Raw genomic sequence first — 19,854 nt, forward strand, 5'->3', positions numbered from 1 at the left:
ATTTATGTTTACTGTGAAATAAAGCAGAATGTCAGTTCACCATTGATGTAATCTTGCCAGAGTGATTTTCAATGCAAAGATTAAATTTGTGCCAAATACAAAGTCACTCAAGTACATAGTACATAACCAAGGGTCATTCTACCTTACAAATTCACCCAAATTGCCAGTGATGCAGCAATAGAAATTATTATATTTTTTTATTTATTTATTTATTTTTTCCTTCTTTTTTTTAATTTTATTTTTATTAGAAGTACGGTAAATTACAATCCTACACAACACATATATCTTAATACATTTTTTGTACCCGCTTCATTTTTTTTGAGCTTTAAAAAGAAAAAAGTAGAAGTAAAGAAAGTGCACATAGTCGTGAAGTGCAAGGGTGGGAAAATTCTACCTTAGAAAAGAAGTTAGACCCAGTATTGCCAGACCCTAGAAAAGAAAGAAAGAGAAAAAAACAAATTTAACTTTTGATCAGAAAGGGGACTACCAACCAATATCCTCTCCACCACAGAGTTTATTTTTTTTTAAATTCTATTGCACCTCATACTTGTAATAGGTCCAGAAACATAGACCACGTCTTTTGGAATTGGTCTGCTTTACCTGCGGCAATAGAAATTAACTTTTGATCGCTGGTATTAAATATCCTCTCCATACAGAGTTTATTTCCATTTATCTTCTGATAAATATATCCAGACAACTTTCTTTGGTTTCCAGGATTACTTTCTTTTCTTTCTATCTTACCTTTGCATATTGGGACATTGCAGATTAATGCTGTGTCCGTATCATTGGTGTACGTTATTGATACGGTCTGCTGTTCCACCACTAGGAGAAACTAGCTTTGGCTCCAATTTAATTTGCTGTCATTTAGTCTTTTTTCATTTTGCTTTTTTTTTTAACCCAATTTAAATTTAATACTCTTCAATTTCTGTGAAAGTTGCCCAGAGGGTATCTTCTGATACCTTCTGAAAAATCACCTCCAACATGTTATCCATCATATCTGTTTCATTGTAGAAACTCTTACTTACTTACTTGCTTACTGAAACCTGGTGGAGTTTTATAATTATTTTATCTTCATAGAGATAATGAATGATTTAATTTATAAATGTAGATTTTTTTTTAAATTACCCACATTAGATGTTAAACAGATTGACCTAGTATGGTTTGAAAGTCATAGCATCATAGGCACGGAAACAGAGCCTTTGGCAAAAACTCGCCCATGCCGACCAAGATACCCCATCTAAGCTAGTCCCATTTGCCTGTATTTGGCCCATATCCCTCTAAACCATTACCACCCATGTACCTTTCCAAGCGAATTAAATGCTTTTATGGTACCTGCCTCAACTACCTCCCCTGCCAGCTCATTCCATATACCCACCACCCTCTGAGTGAAAAGGTTGCCCCTCCGTTCCTACTAAATATTTCCAATCTCACCTTAAACCCATATTCTCTAGTTCTTACCTAGGATGGACACAAAATGCTGGCTTAAGCAGCATTTCCGGCATAAATGGATTGGTGACGTTTCGGATTGATTGCGTGGTTCTTGATTCTCTTACCCTGGGTAAAGGACTCTGTGCATTCACCCTATCTATTTCCTTCATGATTTTATACAAGCTATAAGATCACCTCTTAGTCTCCTGTACTCCAAGGCATAAAGTGCTAGCCTGCCCAACCCTTCCCTGTATCTCAATTCTTCGATTTATGATAACATGCTCATATGTGTTTCAACATTGAACATCAGCCCTATAGGAGAAATCCATCCTCAACCCAGTAACTGAAAATTATTTACAGTTCTTTGTTATTTATTTTGCATTTTCCCCATAGATCTATCACATTAGTACTGCGTGGTGATCTTTGATTGAACAACCTACTGTATTATTTATTTCAGCTTCCCTTGAACCAATTCATGATTTGTCTCCTCCTCGGTAGCTTCTGATTTTAAATAATCATCTGAAGTACTTCCTCACAATTTCTGTTTATTATCCTGTCAAAGGCCTGCCTCACATTTAGCAATTCTATTCCTATTTATTTGTAGAATACTTAATTATGCATCATTTGAGTGCCTACTCATATTATCTCTGCTTCCTTTATTCTTGTCAACTTCCTTCCTCACCTTCTCACCTTCACTCTTAACTCCCTTGTAAGCCCCAGTAGTCTCAATTCTGTTGTTTGTTTATTGTCTCTTTTATCTCCTGTTATGGTCCCCAATGTTCTGTCTAGAACTCGCACCACTTTTTTTTGTAACCATGCAATAATCACTTCTATCTGACAACTCTTTTTAAACTAACTCTCTTCTAGTTATTAAAGTATTTCTCTTTTAAAGTCACAGAATTATGCAGCACAGAAACAGACCTTTCAAACACTGAATTCGCACTGACCATCAATATCCATCTACATTCATCACATTTCATCTTGCATCAGCACCAACTTTTCATTTACCCCTCCCATCCCCCTAACTCTCCCACCACCTCCTACACTAAGGACAATTTACAGTGGCAAAATAAACATACCAATCAACATATCTTTGTGTTTTGGGGAAACATGCAGTCACACAGACAGGACCCAAGGTCAGGATGGAATCTTATTTGAACAATGCTCCCTATTTGTCCCTATTTAACATAGAAGATGGTGGACATATGGAAGAGGAAGAAGTTGAGGCAGGTAGAATAACATTTAAAAAAATGTTTGTTCAGATACATGGATAGGAGACATTTAAAGAGATATGGATCAAACGCAGGCATAGATGGGCATCTTGGTCGGCATGTACAAGTTGGGCCAAAGGGACTTTTTCTATGCAGTATAGTTCTGACTATTTGCAGATTTGCAATGTGATGGTGCTGCTGTGAAGAGCCTGGCAATTATTTAACATCTTAAAGGTGCTGTTCAGGTGTCGATTTTTGTTTCCCCTTTTGTAATTCAGTCACAATGATCCCATGTGTAGGCTCACAGTAATTGCTTGGCTGCGTAGCTAATAAAGAATTCATTTGGAATCAATTGTGAGTCCTTCCCAGCGTGTTAGAGGCTGCACCTTACATTCCTTCATCCACAGAGTTGTCTGCTACAATTCTCCCAACTGTATCTTATCCAGCATAACCCAATATAGAAATGATTCATAAATGGTTCTGGAATTATTCAGAACGATTAAATGAATCACCAAAGGCATAATATGCAGATTAGTTAATTATAAAAATTACATTGATGACATTTTTACACATTGTTTCTTTCAAACTTCCAGTCTGCGAAATATGCCGTGAATCATTCTCAACAAGGATTTGGATTTTTTTAATCAACTATTTCAACTTGAGAAAAATCTAGTTGATACACCTGTTGCAAATTAGATTGTCTTTCCACATCCCCTCTGAACAAATCTCTTTGAATAATAATGAATTTTCAGTGCATTGCTGCTGAGTATTGAGAATAGTTGGCCATGATTCAAGATAAACCCTTGTCATTTTCATCCTAATCTTTTCTTCAGCTCCCTTTTTACCATGATGGGCCATTCCCCAGTGAACATTTTTTTAAACTCTAATTACGCACTGAGCTCCTTCATGCATTATGCCTCACACCTTAAAAGCATTACTTTGTTAATAATCTGAAAGCAAAAAAGAAACTGAAAATGTTTAGTTTGGTTTAGAGATACAGCGCGGAAATAGGCCCTTCGCCCCACCGAGTTTGCGCTGATCAGCGATCCTCGTGCACTAACATATCCTACACGCACTAAGGACAATTTACAGTTTTACCAAGCCAATTAGCCTGCAAACCATTACGTCTTTGGAGTGTAGGAGGAAACCAGAGATCTCAGAGAAAATCCACGCAGGTCGTGGGGATAACATACAAACTGTCGAGACAGCTCCCGTGCGCTGCGAGGCAGCAACTCTACCACTGCGCCACCATGCAGCCCACGCTGAAAATGTTCGAGCAGTGGAATGCTGGAAATACTCAATGGGTTGGGTGGCATCTGTGGAGAATGTAAAAGTATCATTTCATCAGAACTTTAGATATAAATCCCTATCCCAACTTGCTGTTTTCAAAAGTTCTGAAGTTCTGGTACACATTTCAGGTGACATTATTTTCTTGTAAAAATGCTTTCAGTGAATATGAACATAACATTACGTGTAACATGTTATAAAATCCATGAATCTTTCATCAAGTTCACATTTATTGTCACATGCACCAATTGGTACAGTGAAATTTGAGTTACCATACAGCCATGGGAATAAAAAGTACACAGTACACAATTGAATTTAACATAAACATCCACCACAGCGGAATCAACGTTTCTCACTATAATGGAAGGCAATAAAGTTCAGTCATCTTCCTCTTTGTGTTCACCCGTGGTCGGGGCCTAGAACCCTCCGCAGTCGCCGCTACGGGTGGCCCGATGTACAGGCCCTCTCGCTGGGATGATCGAAACTCCGGCGTCGGAACGGGTCGGAACACACTCTGTGGCTTGGACTTTCCGAATCGGCCGCTTCTTACCGGAGACCTGTGGCTTCCGAAGTCCACAGGCTGAGCTGGGCAGAGCTCCAACACTGGCGATCCTCGGCAAAAGATCTCAGGCCTTCGCAATGTTAAAGTCACCGCCGTGCCCGCAGCTAGAAGCTCCGCAGACCACAGCTCCACGATGTTAAAGTCAGCAGGCCCCGCTGGATGGAGCTCCAACACTGGCGATCCTCCACAAGGATCCCATGGTAATTCAGCACTGCCCTTGCTGCTGAAGCTCAGGGCCAGCCCCGGTAGGAAAGGCCGCGCCAATACAGTTGGCAGGCCGCGTTGAGGGCGAAGCTGCGACACGGAGAAAAGACGCATCTCCGTCCAGGTAAGTGACTGAAAAGTTCCCCCCCACGTAAGATATACTGAGAAATAAAGTACACAAAGGGAATAATAGATGGCCATCCTAAATTCATCTGTCTGGCAGACAACTCAGGATATAACAATGTGTCGGGTATGCTAAGAATTAAAATTAAATAAAAGTTCATCTTAATTCATGAGATTGCACCAGAAGAATACTTGACTTCTCACTCGGACTTTAATTTCAGAATCAACGTTTTAGGCAACATCCCAATTTAAGACTTTATGTAAAGTCACATCTTTCAGAAAGTGTTTCCAACTAACTCAACTTGAGTCTACAGGGTGAAGAAGGCATGCCTTTGAGAAATCTCACTGTAACTTGATTTATTTTGCTCCAAAGACCAAACTGGGATAAAGAAAGGATGGCACAGAATTCCCTCCATAGAGTTGATATATTTATCAATCAAAGGTGACACACTGTTTGCCTGATAGCTGTTTTTATTGTGGAGATTATAACAAGCATGGGGTAAATTGTCAATGATAAATAAAAACAAACATTAGATATGCTCAGCAGATCAGGCATCATCCGTAGAGAGAGAAAAAAACAGAAATAAGATTCCACAAAATTAGACAATAAGGGGCTGGAAACGGGTCATCAAACAGGAGTGGCTTCAAAGTGGTCACCTAATCCGTATAGATTGGAAGATTTGATGTTTCGTGTGGAAGGACTGTTTGGTTTGTTTCCTTTTGTTGAGCTGGTTAACACCAATGGTTGCTGCTCACTACAATATTGTTGACCGTCCATCTGAAATAGATAAACTAAACAGAGGTAATTTCGCACAACGTACTGTTTGTGCAAGGAACACATATATTGGAGAACTTCACTTGGCCCCTTTGATACCAATCAATAAGATTATTGGAGATATGGAGACATGCAATACAGAAACAGGAGTTTCAGCCCATCGAGTCCATGTCAACCATCGACCAGCCAAAATCTATATTAATCGCAGTTTTTATTCCCATATTCTCATCAGCTCCCCCATTTCTACCACACTCAATCAACCCGCATGCCCGTGGAATGTGGAAGGAAGCCCACCGGGAGAATTGGCAAATTTCGCACAGACAGAACTGCAGGTCAGGATTAAATCTGGGTCTCTGGCAGTTCAAAGCAGCAACTCTCCTGTGCAAGGTGATTTATGACCTTACTCTGTTGATTAAAGATTCAAGAGTATTTATTTATCTTGTGCATTGGATATGAACCAGGTCAACGTAAGCCTCACTTAATGCAACTTTACAGGCATATTAAATGCAAAAACAATAAGTAAATATACAATAAACTATATTTTTCTAAGTAAACAATACCAGGATAATATTGAACCATATAAGATTATTAAGGGTTTGGACATGCTAGAGGCAGCAAACATGTTCCCTCTGTTGGGGGAATCCAGAACCAGGGGCCATAGTTTATGCATATGTGGTAAGCTATTTAGAACGGAGATGAAGAAAAACTTTTTCACACAGAGAGTTGTGAGTGTGTGGATTTCTCTGCCTCAGGGCTGTGGAGGCTGGTTCTCTGGATGCTTTCAAGAGAGAGTTAGAGCTCTTAGGGATAGCGGAGTTAAGGGATATGGAGAGAAGACAGGAGCGGGGGGGGGGGGGGGGGTACTGATTGTGGACGATCAGCCATGATCACATTGAATGACGGTGTTGGCTCAAAGGGCCGAATGGCCTACTCCTGCACCTATTGTCTATTGATGGTGGTATCCTCAATGAATATAAAAATGACATTGGACCTGTGGCTACACAGACATGGGTATAATGGAGTGTGTAGAGCAGTGGACTGAGTACACAGCCCTGAAGGCCACCTGTGCTGAAGGCCAGCAAGGGGCAGGTGTCAATCCATACTGATTGAGGTCTTACCATGAGGAAGTCCAGGATCCAGTTGCATCGGGAAGATCAGAGGCTCAGTTCTCTGGGTTTGACGATGAGTTTAGAGGGGATGATGGCATTAAACACTGAACTGTAGTTGATGAGCAACATGTTCCTGTTGTCCAAGTGGTCTGGTGCAGAATGGAGAACCAGCGTAATTCAGATTCAGATTCAGATTCAACTTTAATTGTCATTGTCAGTGTACAGTACAGAGACAGCGAAATGCAGTTAGCATCTCCCTGGAAGAGCGACATGGAATATGATTTCAATAAATAAATCCATTTCCATGCATACAGTCATAGTGTTTTTCCTGTGGGAGGAGTGTCCGGGGGGGGGGTGATTGGCAGTCACCGAGGTACATTGTTGAGTAGTGTTCACTGTATTCACTGTCAGTCCGTTACGGCGATAGATGAATATAAATGCTCCCAGATCGTTACTGAGGCAGGAGATGATTTGGTTCGTAACTAACTTATTGAGGCACTTCATGACAGTAGATGCAAGTGTCTCAGATTGGTAGTCGTTGAGGTTTGACACCTTACTCTTCTTGGACACCGGTACTATGTGGCTTTTTAAAGGTAGGGGCCTCGAACCACAGTACTGAGAGATTTAACATATGTATAATTGTTTGTTTGAGTTAAGTTGTTGAGTTTAAAGCAGTACTGAACCCAGTCTTCATTCCAGACACTGGCTCCAATAGCAAATCCCACCCACATCCCTACTGCCTGTGTTCCTGACCATGACTCTATGCACACCTGCCCCACACTCCCAGTCTTACATGGCTGATCTCCAGTACATGGATCCATGAATAATAAGTCCACAGATAATGAGTACTTTGTGTACTAGTGAGGAAACCACATGCCAATCTATCGGGATTTTCAATCAATCGTATACCTGACTGATCTTTACAGACCCAGAAATTGGATGAACAGTCCCCCAGTCCTCGAGGACGCCGAATCTTTGATCCAAAATCACTTATTGTTCCCAAGCGAACTAGGCCTGCAGCATTTAATATCTAAAATGACTCACATACTTTGCATTAATTGCATTAACCCTGTAATAAATCAATCTAATTAATGTATTCAATACAAACTGGTTCCACTTTCACCGATTTCATAGATTGATTGCTCCCTCGGTGAAATATTGGGAGTAGTTTTAAGCGTAACTGGAAGAGGGGACAGAGTAGCACTCCTAATTTGCAGTATCCCATATTCCAATGAACCAGGTCACTTGCATTCTCTTTCCAGTTTTACTGCAACTGCTGATGTAAAATTGCCCCACCTCATTTCCACTGACTGGTTTTGAAAATGGTCAAAACGTTAGAGAGCAAATACCAAATAAAGGGTCAGGTTAGCATCTAAAATATATCTGAATATTGCACAAAATATCAGCCCTAAAGTTGCCAACACACAATGGACAAATTAGAATGAAGGACAATTGGAGTGTGGGCAAAGATGCGGATCAATTTGATACACAGAATTGCTTTGCTTGAGTTAGGTAAGAAGTAAAACATCTTAAACTTGATCCCAACCCACCTACTTTAACAGTAGCACAAGTAGAGCTGCTGCCTTATAGCTCCATCAGCCTGAGTTCAATTCTGACTTCCAGTGTTTTCTGTGCGGTTTGTACATTCTGCCTGTGATGGTGTGGATTTCCTCCCACATTCCAGAGTTGAGCAGATTGGTGGGTTAATTGTCTACTGTAGACTGCCCCTGGTTTATAGATGAGTGATAGAATTTAGGAGGATTTGATGATATTGAGGGGGGTGACTAATATGCTTGACGACCAGGTATGGACTTGATGGGCCTAAGTGCCTGTTTCTGTGCTACGTCTCTTCTTGACTCGATGACGAATGTTGTGCACCAGCCTGTTCCAAACAAGTGGGTCATTCATAGAGTCATACAGCATCGAAACAAACACAGACCCAACTCTTCAATGCCGATCAAGGTGCCCCATCTAAGTTAGTTCCATTTGCTCACATTTGCCACAAATCTCTCTGAACCCTTCCTTTCTTTGCACCTGTCCAAATGTTGTTTCAATGCTGTAATTGTACCTGCCTCTGTCAAGTCAAGTCAAGTTAAGTCAAGCCTGGCAGCTTGTTCCGTGCACCCATTACCCTCTGTGTAAAAAGATTGTCTCTATTCCCCTTTGACCTTAAACCTATGCCCTCTAGATTTTAATTCCCCTATTCTGGAAAACCACTGTGTATTCACACTATCTATTCCCCTCATGTGCAGGGAGATGAGATTAGTTTACATTGACATCATGTTTAGCACAGACATTGTGAGTTGAAGGGCTTGTATCTATGCTGCACTTTTCTGTGTTCTATATATACATCCATGTGTGATATGTAGGTAACTACTTTGATGTTCAAATTGATGCTGATAAAAAATAATTGACTATAAGATTAAACCATGTCGTAATTATTGACAGTTCTTGGGATATTGATACGAGGTCTCCCTCAATTATTAATTGTCAAGAAAGGTACCAAGCCTGAATTATTAAATGCAAAGGAACAATTCCATCGATGAAGAAACTCCATTATATCTCTACAGATATAGAAGCTTTGGAACAACTCAGATCTCTTGGTGAAGTAAAGGGTCTTCCTCTACACGTGACATTCATGCACAGTGCCACAGCGGGTAGAGTCCCTGACTCATAGCGCCAGAGACCAGGGTTCCATCCTGACCTCGTGTGCTGTCTGTGAAGTTTGCACGTTCTCCCTGTGAAGGTATGGTTCCCCCCTGGCTACTCTGGTCTCCTCCCACATTGCAAAGACCTGCGGGTTTGTACATTGTTCCTGGTGTCTATGAAAGGTGGGAAAACATAGAACTAGTGTGAGCGGGTAATCGGTGGTCAGTGTGGGCTCAATCTGTTTCCATGCTTTATCTTTCAATACAATTCAAAATGCAATTCATTTAGAAGCTGACAAATTGATTCATGCAGGCGGGAATGGTTTCTACCAAGAAGAGTTGTAACAACAGCAAACACTTTGGAGGAATTTGTCATTTTTTAGCCAGTAAAATGTTTTCTTTGGTTGACAGACCATATGAAGAAAATCAATCAGGGTCTCATTTCAAAAGTCAAGAGTCAAGAGTGTTTTATTGAAATATGTCCCAGATAGAACAATGAAATCCGTACTTGCTGCAGCACAACAGAATATGTAAACATAGTACACTGTAAACAATATGATAAAACGAGATAGAGAAAAAAAAAGTTCAGTGTGTATATAAACACACACACACACATTTTGACAAGAGCTCTTCATTTCTTGGTACCCATTTGCAAAATCTCAATAGTTAAGTAAAAGAGTTTCAGCCTATTGACATGTAAGTAGTTCTGTAAAGGCTGGCCATTAAACAAGATTTCTTATGTATTTATAGGCATAATTTACAATCTTATCTTCTACTGATAGTATTCTGCAATAAAATGGATTGGCCTGAGGTTTTATGCCGAACCTTTATGCTGGGCCTAGATCATAAATAATGAGACTGTCCATTCAAACAGACAGCAATTGAAACCAAGTATTGATCGTAAAACTGTTTTATTCCCCTCCAATTTAGAAATCTATTGGAACTTTCCATGCCAGCAAGTAAAAATAAAATATTTGTGCTGAAATGTGTCAATGATGGGAGTTTCAGCTCAAAAGCCTTTTAATGAATGTTCTGTGTTGATAATGAAACACAGAGATGCTCTCCTTTTTCCATCTCTTTTAACATTTCTCATCTTAGAATGTTTGTCATATGGCAGCTCAAATGTTGTACTCGTCTCGGCTTCTATATTGACAGGGTGATGTATACAGTCATCCAATATTCTGCAAAAAAAAAGCAGCAAATTCTTTTGGTCTTTTTCACAATTCCTAAACTAGTCTGTGCTTCATATATCCTATTCATCGATTTGCGGTTCAGTGGAATGAATCTTCATTACTTTGCTTCGTAAATGTTGTCACAATATTGAGCCTTCTGCTCGATGTGCTTTTTTGAGTTTCAATACTAATACTACCTTAGATTTAAACAGCAATGACTTCGATTTAGCTTCAGATACGTGGAGTTAAGCTCGCATTCTCTTCCATTACACATTTCACTGCAGTTGGGTAGGAAGGAACTGCATATGCTGGTTTAAACCGAAGATAGACGCAAAAAGCTGGAGTAACACAGCGGGACAGGCAGCATCTCTGGAGAGAAAGAATGAGTGATGTTTTAGGCCGAGATCCTTCTTCAGACTAGTTTGGGGTTTGGTTATGGAAATGATTGGCTCAGTATTCTGTCATTTTGAGACTAAACTCAAGCCATCCTTCCTCAGTGACTTTCAAATGAGAATGCAAATCATTTTCATTAAGGTCATGTCATAAGTGATAGGAGTAGAATTAGGCCATTCAGCCCATCAAGTCTAGTCTGCCATTCAATCAAGGCTGATCTATCTCACCCTCCCAACCCCATTCTCCTGCCTTCAGACACTTGTACTAATCAAGAATCTATTTATCACTGCCTTGAAAATATCAACTGAAGGCCTCCACAGCCTTCTGTGGCAAAGAATTCCACGGATTCACCACCCTCTGACTAAAGAAATTTCTCCTCATCTCCATCGTAAAAGAATGTCTAATTCTGAGGCTATGACCTCTAGTCCTAGACTCTCCCACTTGTGGAAACATCCTCTCCACATCCCTCTATCCAAGCCTTTCGTTAAGATCAAAGTGTTCATGAAAAAAGCAAAGTCCTCTGAAATATGCTCATGCATACCTACTGGCAAATGGACAAAAGACTGGTGCTGGGAACTTAAAGTGGACATTTTGTTGAGGGACAAAATGCAAACACTTGCTCCAACTCTTAGAATATGTGAATCAATGTGAATGCAGAGTTAAGGCTACTGTTAGATCAGCAATTGCAGTATTGCATGGTGGAGCCAGCATGAGGGGCTAAGTGGCCTACTCCTGCTCTTAAAGTGTATTTTGATATCTATTGAGACTGCTGTGGTGCAGGTAGAAGTTTTATTAGATCTTATACTTGACTAACAATGATTGAAAATAATATTAGACTGAGAGAGGTTTCATTTTCTTTACAAGGATATCTGAATGCCAGTTCAGTCAATATGTTTTTTGAAGAACTACCCAAGTGGGTCAACATAACACACCATCCCACCGATGTCAGATCACCCTGACATCCAAAGTAATCATCTAAAACTCGTGTAAACGTAAAAGGCAAATATCTTCCAAAGAAACAAATCCCCCAGGAAAAAAAGGCTGACATTTCCAAATGTGTATTTCACAACCCCATGAAGTCCAAACAGACCATTTCAAATTGATGTGCAGCCACTGATATAATGCTGGAAGCATGACAGCCAGCCTGGTGGTGGGTGGCAGGAAAATTGTGGGTGTGAGTTGCTTCACTTGATGAGGATGTGAGAAAATTGTAGACGTGTGCTTGACGTCAGCAGGGACGGGGTGGGCCAAAGGGCCTATTTCTGTGGTCAAAGACTTATGAGATACAATATAGAAGTAGACCATTCAGCCTCGCAAGCATTTTAATAACATGCAGCTCTATAGGACTTTGGTTCGGCCGTAGTTCTGGTCGGCCCATTACAGGAAAGATGTGGAAGCTTTAGAGAAGGTGCAGAGGATGTTTTCAGCTACAGGGAGTAGTTGGATAAACTTAAATTGTTTTCACTGGAACGTCAGAGGTTGAGGGGACACTTGATAGAAGTATATAAAACTATGAGAGGCATAGATAGGGTAGACAGTCAAATCTTTTTCCCATAGTGAATATGTCCAACATTGGAGGGCGCAGCTATAAGGTGAGAGGGGGAAGGTTAATGGAGATATGCGGGGCTGTTTTTTTACACAGAGAGTGTCAGGTATGGTGGTGGAGGCAGATATGTTAGTGGTGGTTAAGAGTGCTTTTAGATAGGCACGTGGAAGTTCGTGGAATAGAGAGCCAGTCTGAAGAAGGGTTCTGACCCGTAACATTACCTATTCCTTCTCTCCAGAGATGTTGCCTGACCCGCAGAGTTACTCCAGCATTTTGTGTCTATTTGCAGGAAATAGGGGATACGGATCATTTGCATACAGGTGAGATCAGTTGGCATCATGTTCGGTACAAACATTGTGGGCCGAAGGGCCCGTTCCTGTACTGTACTATTCTATATTCTATGTTAACATTATGACTAACTCCATGGCTCAAGTAAAAATCTAAATTCTGTAGATGCTGGAAATTAGAACCAAAATAGAAAATTCTAGATGCGACAGAATCTATGGGGAGGGAAAATGTTTAAATTTTATGTCTGAAACCCTTCATGAGAACGGAGAAAGCTTGTCCTGATCAAACCTTATGTCTCTTACACTAAAAATGTATCTTCCGCCTTCAATATCCTCAACAACATTTAGCAATAGTAGATCCTGGCCAGAAAATCCTCAGCTTTGACAACCTTCTGCATAACTATTTGTTTTCCATAAGCATCTCCTTTTTTTTGGATTAAATATGTCATTCATTTGCAAGACAGTTTTAAATTGTCCAGGTATTCCCTTCTTGGACAGTTCCATAAACTAGCTTCTACACTTCAGTACAGAAGGGTGATTGTGTTTCCAAATCTCCAACCCAGGATCGTTATTTATAATGTCTCTGAAGAAAATTGTTTTCTGTGGACACTCCCTGTGTAAACGAGTTTAATAGCAATTGCCCGAAGTTCACAAGTGTCTCTGAAAACACCGGAACTCAAAGTAGATTGCTTTTGATTCACCAAATTCGTGGGAATAACTGAAAATTGGATTTACGACCTAATGCCTGGACCAACATAAATAAAACAAATACCACATTTTCAAACCTACAGAACATCCAAGTACTTGAAAGGATCTTGGATTTTTATGAGCTAGTAAATACTGAATATCTGTTCCTTTTTATGAGTTATAAAATTATGCCAAGGCTGGCATGTAACCACTTAAACAGTTTTACAACACCAAAAGGAATTTGAGACCTTTTAGCTCAATAGTATAACCTTAACTTTACTTTTGCTGATGGACTATGCAGCCTTGTCGTCTTTTATTACAGAATTAATTTACATAATTTACCTCCAAGCAGAACCATCCGACCCAATGCTACAATAACAACCTCCATTTATATAATTCCTTCAGTGTCATAACACTGCCCGAGGCATTTCATAGGAAGCTTTATGTCCAAACCACATACAGTAGAGAACAATGGCCAAATGCTTTGTGATGTTTAAAAAGATCTTCAAGTGGATGAATGAGGTGGAGAGTTTTGAGCTGTAGAGTTTAGTATCAGCTGTTAGAGGGTATATGCACAGACAGGGAGAAGGCAGGGGAGCAGGGATCTCAGGCTCCCAGCGTTGAAGAGTTTGAAAAGGTAACAAGGTTTAATCCCACAGAGAGATGAACCCCACTCGGTTTGTACTCGCTAGAATTTAGAAGATTGAGGGGGGATCTTATAGGAACTTACAAAATTCTTAAGGGGTTGGACAGGCTAGATGCAGGAAGATTGTTCCTGATGTTGGGGAAGTCCAGAACAAGGGGTCACAGATTAAGGATAAAGGGGAAATCTTTTAGGACTGAGATGAGAAAAACATTTTTTACACAGAGAGTGGGGAATCTCTGGAATTCTCTGCCACATAATGTAGTTCAATTCAATTCAATTCAACTTTAATGTCATCGCACAAATACAAGTATGAGTACAACGAAATGCAGTTTTGCGTCAGTCCGTAGTAGTTGGACATAAAGAAATAAAAAAATAGAAAGAGAGAAGATACAGAATAATCAAGAAATACAGAATAATTAAACAATGGGGACTTACCTCACACCTGAACCTACATTGGCTATATTTAAGAGGGAGTTAGATGTGGCCCTTGTGGCTAAAGGGATCAGGGGGTATGGAGAGAAACAGGTACAGGATACTGAGTTGGATGATCAGCCATGATCATATTGAATGGCGGTGCAGGCCCGAAGGGCCGAATGGCCTACTCCTGCACCTATTTCCTATGTTTCTATTTGAGTTTCAGCATCTTCATAACACCAGGACCAAACTTCAGCAAGCAGTGAAGTGACAAGCGAATGTGATTTTGTGTGTGTCAGGATATATTCAGCAACCATTTGTATGGGCTTTTATAGGGCAACGTGAGGGAGAAGGCAAGCCTAGTTGTTGAGAGACAACATTGGTGTTTGTCAGCGCTGGAATGACATCGGATGAGCTCAGGCTAAGGCAGTGTTTGAGTTAGGAAGATACTGGCGACAGGACCATTGGTGATGATGGATTTGCTTGATTAGAATCTCACTTAAGAATGAAATATAGCATAGAGATTGCAGATGAACTGGCTTTGCCTCTCGACGTGATCAGAGGGATGGATGGAGCCAGCGAATACGAACCTAGTAGACAATGGCTTCAGTCTTCCCCATGCTACTCAGAGAGCTGAATGTCAGAAGTCTCACAGGAGACCTATGTCACCTCACACCTGAACCTAAGTCTCCCCCACTTCAGTAATCCAGCTGTGGAGGAAGGAGCTGCAGATGCTGGATTAAACCGGAGATGGACACAAAATGGTGGAGTAACTCAGCGGGACAGGCAGCATCACTGGAGAGAAGGAATGGGTGGCGTTTTGGGTTGAGACCCTTCGTCAGACTAGTCAGGGGAAAGGGAAACGATAGATCTAGACAATGATATAGAGAGATATAGAACAAATGAATGAAAGATATGTAAAAAAGTAACGACGATAAAGGAAACAGGCCATTGTTAGCTGTTTGCTGGTGAGAATGGGAACCTGGTGTGATGAGTGGGGGAAGGATGGACCGAGAGGAAATGCAGGGGTTACTTGAATTTGGAGCAATCAAAATTCATACCACTGGGTTGTAAGCTGCCCAAGCGAAATCCAGCTATGGTCTTGCCCACATGTTCTTCTGGAGGCCAAGCTCCCAGATGTTGTTACCTCGATTACGGACAAGTTAGAGAGGATCCTCTGCAAACAGGTCCCCCACTCACTTGCCCCTGACATGCCACACCACCCCCCAGAATCTTGGTGTTACCCTGAGCATTGCGAACACTTTCCATACCTCAGGAGCAAACTCTCAGTGACGACAGGATTGACAATAAAATGTACCAATTACATCAATGCGTCAGCACAGCCTTTGGCTGTCTGAGGAGAAAAGTGTTTGATCTCAAGACCACAAACATGACACGAAACCCGTGGTGTATCCCATAGAATTTATTCAACATGCAATCGTGGGATCTATGGAAGAAATATGGAGCAAGATGGGACATGAATTAGCTTTGACGTTCAAACGTAGGGGATTAGACAAAGTATGGGAGTGGGCATTCAGTTAAAGAGTTTATACATAATTTGCAACAATGAACAACAACTGGGACAGTAGTCCAACCTTGGTTAACAAAATAATTTCAAGATAATATTAGATCAAAGGAAAGGCTTATAATTACTGAAAGACCTGCAAGGCTGAGGATTGGGAAATTTCAGAATTCAGCAGGGCATCAACATGGAAGTGGAAAGTAGAATGCAAGAATAATCTACTGAGAAACACGAAAACAGGCGGTAAAGCTGTTATAAGTACATGAAAGGAAAGGATTAGCAAAAGTTAATGTGGGTCTTTTACAGACTAAGATAGAAATTATATTGGGGAATTACAAAATTGTAGAGAATATGAAAATGATTTTGTTTGTTCTCATGGCAATAGCAGAGAGCAACAGGTCTAGCGAGAATGAGAAGTTGCTGGAGGTTAAAAATAGTACTGGACATATTAATTGGACCTGACTCACTGACACATTTACTAGTCTTTTCATTCTGTCAATTGCTTAGTTTATTTTAATTGTGTTTAGTTTATTGTCACGTGAACCAAGATACAGTGAAAAACTTTTGTATGCATGTAATCCAATCAAAGAAGACTATACGTGAGTGCAATGAAGCTATCCACAGTGTACAGATAAAGGATATAACGTGGTCTGATAAAGTCCAATAAAAGATTGTTCAAAGGTCTCCGATGAGGTAGATGAGGGATGGACCGTTCAGTTGCCTGATAACAGCTGGGAAGAGATTGTTTCTGAATCTGGAGGTATGCGTTTTCAAACTTCTGTACCGCTTGTCTGATGGGGGAGGGGAGAAGAGGGAGTGACCGAGGTGAGACTGGTCCTTAATTATACTGGCAGCCTTGCCGAGGCAGCATGAAGTGTAGATGGAGTCAACGGAAGGGAGGTTGGTTTGTGCGATGGTCTGGGCTACGTCCACAACTCTGCAATTTCTTGCGGTGTTGGATGGAGCTGTTCCCAAACCAAGCTGTGATGCATCCCGATAAAATGCTTTCTACGGCGCATCTGTCAGTTAGTGAGGTGAGGATTGTTGGGGACATCTGAACTTCCTACATTTTCTAAGGAAGTAGAGGCATTGGTGTGCTTTCATGGCCAAAGCTTCGATAAGGCACGTCCTGGACAAATTGATGATGATATGTATTCATAGGGACTTGAAGCTTTCGACCAGCGCTACTTTGGCATCATCAGTGTAGACTGGGATGTGTGTACTGCTTTGCTTCCTGAAATCAATCGCAATCCTTTTACCAGAGCAGGGAAGTGTAACAGGTGAGAAGGGAAAGATTTAAAGCAGACCTGAGGGACCAATGTTTCACTCGGAGGCTGATAGGTTATATGGATGAGCTGCCAGAGGAAGCAATAAAGGTGGTGCAATTAAAAGTTTAAAAAATCATTTAGACAGATACTAGATAGAAATGTTTAGAGCAATATGGGTCAAAGGGGATCAGCTCAATTGGCTAACTTGGACTGCATGGACTCCATGTTTAACTCTATAACTAATGATTCTTACAGATTAGGAACTAACAAAAATGTAATCTCATGATGTTACCATTTAACAATTGAGAGAGAGAAACAGGGAACTACTGCTCTGGGAGTCTGACATCAGTAGTTGGGGGAAAAAAGCAAAAATCTAATATTAATGAAGGACATTTAGAAAATAATGATCGGATTGGGCAAATTCCAATTATGGAAAGAAGTTCATCATTGATAAAAAGTAGTTTTTGAAATTAATACCAGCAAAGTTGATGAGGACAAGCCATTAAATCTGATGAATGTTGAGTTTGATGATGTGACTATAATTGTTACACCATTAGCTTTCGTAGCAAAAATACTGGAATCGATCATTAAGAGGGCGATTAAAATGGCACATGGGAAATAAAAAAACGATTGGACAAAAATGAAAGAAAAATTATGTTTGACAAATATGTTAGAGATATCTGAGGTTGTAACTAGCATTAGGTCTCATGGTAGACACAAAGTGCTGGAGTAACTCAGCGGGTCAGGCAGCATCTCTGAAGAAAAAGGATGGGTGATGTGTTGGGGAAAGGATATCCTAAGGTTGTGAAAGATACTACAATAAACCCTGGTAATAACAGACCATGGGGGCAGGACGGTGTACGTTATTGCCGATTGCTGTAACCGAGTAAGGGGGATAAATATTAACTAGTTTAACCTAAGGCCAGGTGGGAAGAAACGCAGGAACACGGGCCCGATACTCATGCGCCTTCATTTGTTGCTCTGCCATCAGGAGCACGGCAGACAGCGCTGGCTAAATGGGTAACCTGGTGGGGGAGTGGGTGTTGGCCAACCGGAGCCTCACGCCGTTACCAGCCGATCAGGGCACGTGTTGCCAGGGCGGTGTAGGTGCGATGACATCTCGCTTTGTTGCAGCCGCTGCAAACCCGTGACCGATACAACACTCTTCGAGAGTGTTTTACTGCTCACTCTCTTCCCGCTGCCACCTTTCTGCTGCGCAGCGCTGTGCTGTACTGTACACTGCCCGCTAATCGCCACCACCAACAAATGGCTCGTATTATAGAGGTCCGTAATAACGAGGGTAAATGTATTTAAATGTGCGTCCCTTATTTTTCATCAAAGTGTTTCAGCAGATTAAATATAAATCTAAATAAAAATGATTTGGATGTGATCCATTCCCAAAATATTGCGTCATTCCTCAATCATCATGTGTTAATTTGGGGGCATTTTCAGATTTACATTATTGAGATAGTTTGGCATACACTAAATCCAAAGGCTTGACCTGGTGTGGAGGAACCGCTGTGGGGTGGGAGGAGCCAGAGTGCTTTGTAACGTTGTCAGTGCCGTAAGTGACCAATTTGTATACATTGGGTATGCAAACAAAAAATTTCACTAGTCACATGAGACAATAAAGTATTCCTATTGAAATGATACTGCTGGAAAATCCCAAACTGGAATTCTAAATATAAGGCTTCACCATCCAAGGATTTCAAATAAAAATTATTTATTGATTGCGTCACTGATTATTTTAGATCATTCTAGGCAGAACCAAAATGGACAATTAACTCACGAAGGTTTACATGGCATCTCCTGAATGTGATGCACAAGGATGTATATGCGATAAGCAAAATACAATCAAAAGCAATTTTTATTTATTTATTTATTTGTGTCAGATATAGAACTATCATTATGCTATTTTAGTTTAGTTTAGAGATACAGCACAGAAACAGGCCCCTCTGCCCATCAAGTCCACATCGACCAGCGATCCCTGCACACTAGTACTATCCTACACACACACTAGGGACAATTTACAATTACACCAATCCAATTAAACTACAAACCTGTTCGTCTTTGGAGTGGGAGAGAATACTGTAGCAACCGGAAAAAAGCCACGTAGGTCACGGGGAGAAGGTACAAACTCCGTACAGAGAGCACCTGTTGTCATTGTCCTATCTGGGACATGACAATACGCTCTCTTGTTCAAGAAGGAACTGCAGATGCTGGAAAATCGAAGGTAGACAAAAATGCTGGAGAAACTCAGCGGGTGCGGCAGCATCTATGGAGCGAAGGAAATAGGCAACGTTTTGGGCCGAAACCCTTCTTCAGACTGAAGACTGAAAACTCTCTTGACTTGACTTGTCAGGATCAAACCTGGGTCTCTGGCGCTGTAAGGCAGCAACTCTACCGCTGCGCCACTGTGCTGCCAGTGCCGGTATTCTTCTTTATAAATATAAACTGCAGGCACCTCCCAAGTGTGGGAGAAAAAGCTGTAATGTCCCGTTGGGTGATTCAGTTCTTGAATGAAAGTTGCCAAGAACCATCTGTCAAAAAACAGTAGTATGTCCCAAACCAA

The 19,854-nt window shown here is 40.9% G+C and overlaps 1 long non-coding RNA gene across 1 annotated transcript in view; it reads left to right on the plus strand.

Moving 5' to 3' along the window:
• The first annotated feature begins 6,526 nt into the window (after window positions 1–6,526).
• The window catches only part of LOC129706241 (uncharacterized), a 71,394-nt gene continuing 58,066 nt past the window's right edge, over window positions 6,527–19,854 (plus strand). Inside the window, exon 1 of the long non-coding RNA XR_008725024.1 lies at window positions 6,527–9,445. This is a non-coding gene — a long non-coding RNA (uncharacterized LOC129706241). The remainder of the gene's footprint in view (window positions 9,446–19,854) is intronic.

This window comes from Leucoraja erinacea, chromosome 19 (genome assembly GCF_028641065.1).
Source record: "Leucoraja erinacea ecotype New England chromosome 19, Leri_hhj_1, whole genome shotgun sequence".
In the NCBI taxonomy this organism is placed as follows: domain Eukaryota; kingdom Metazoa; phylum Chordata; class Chondrichthyes; order Rajiformes; family Rajidae; genus Leucoraja; species Leucoraja erinaceus.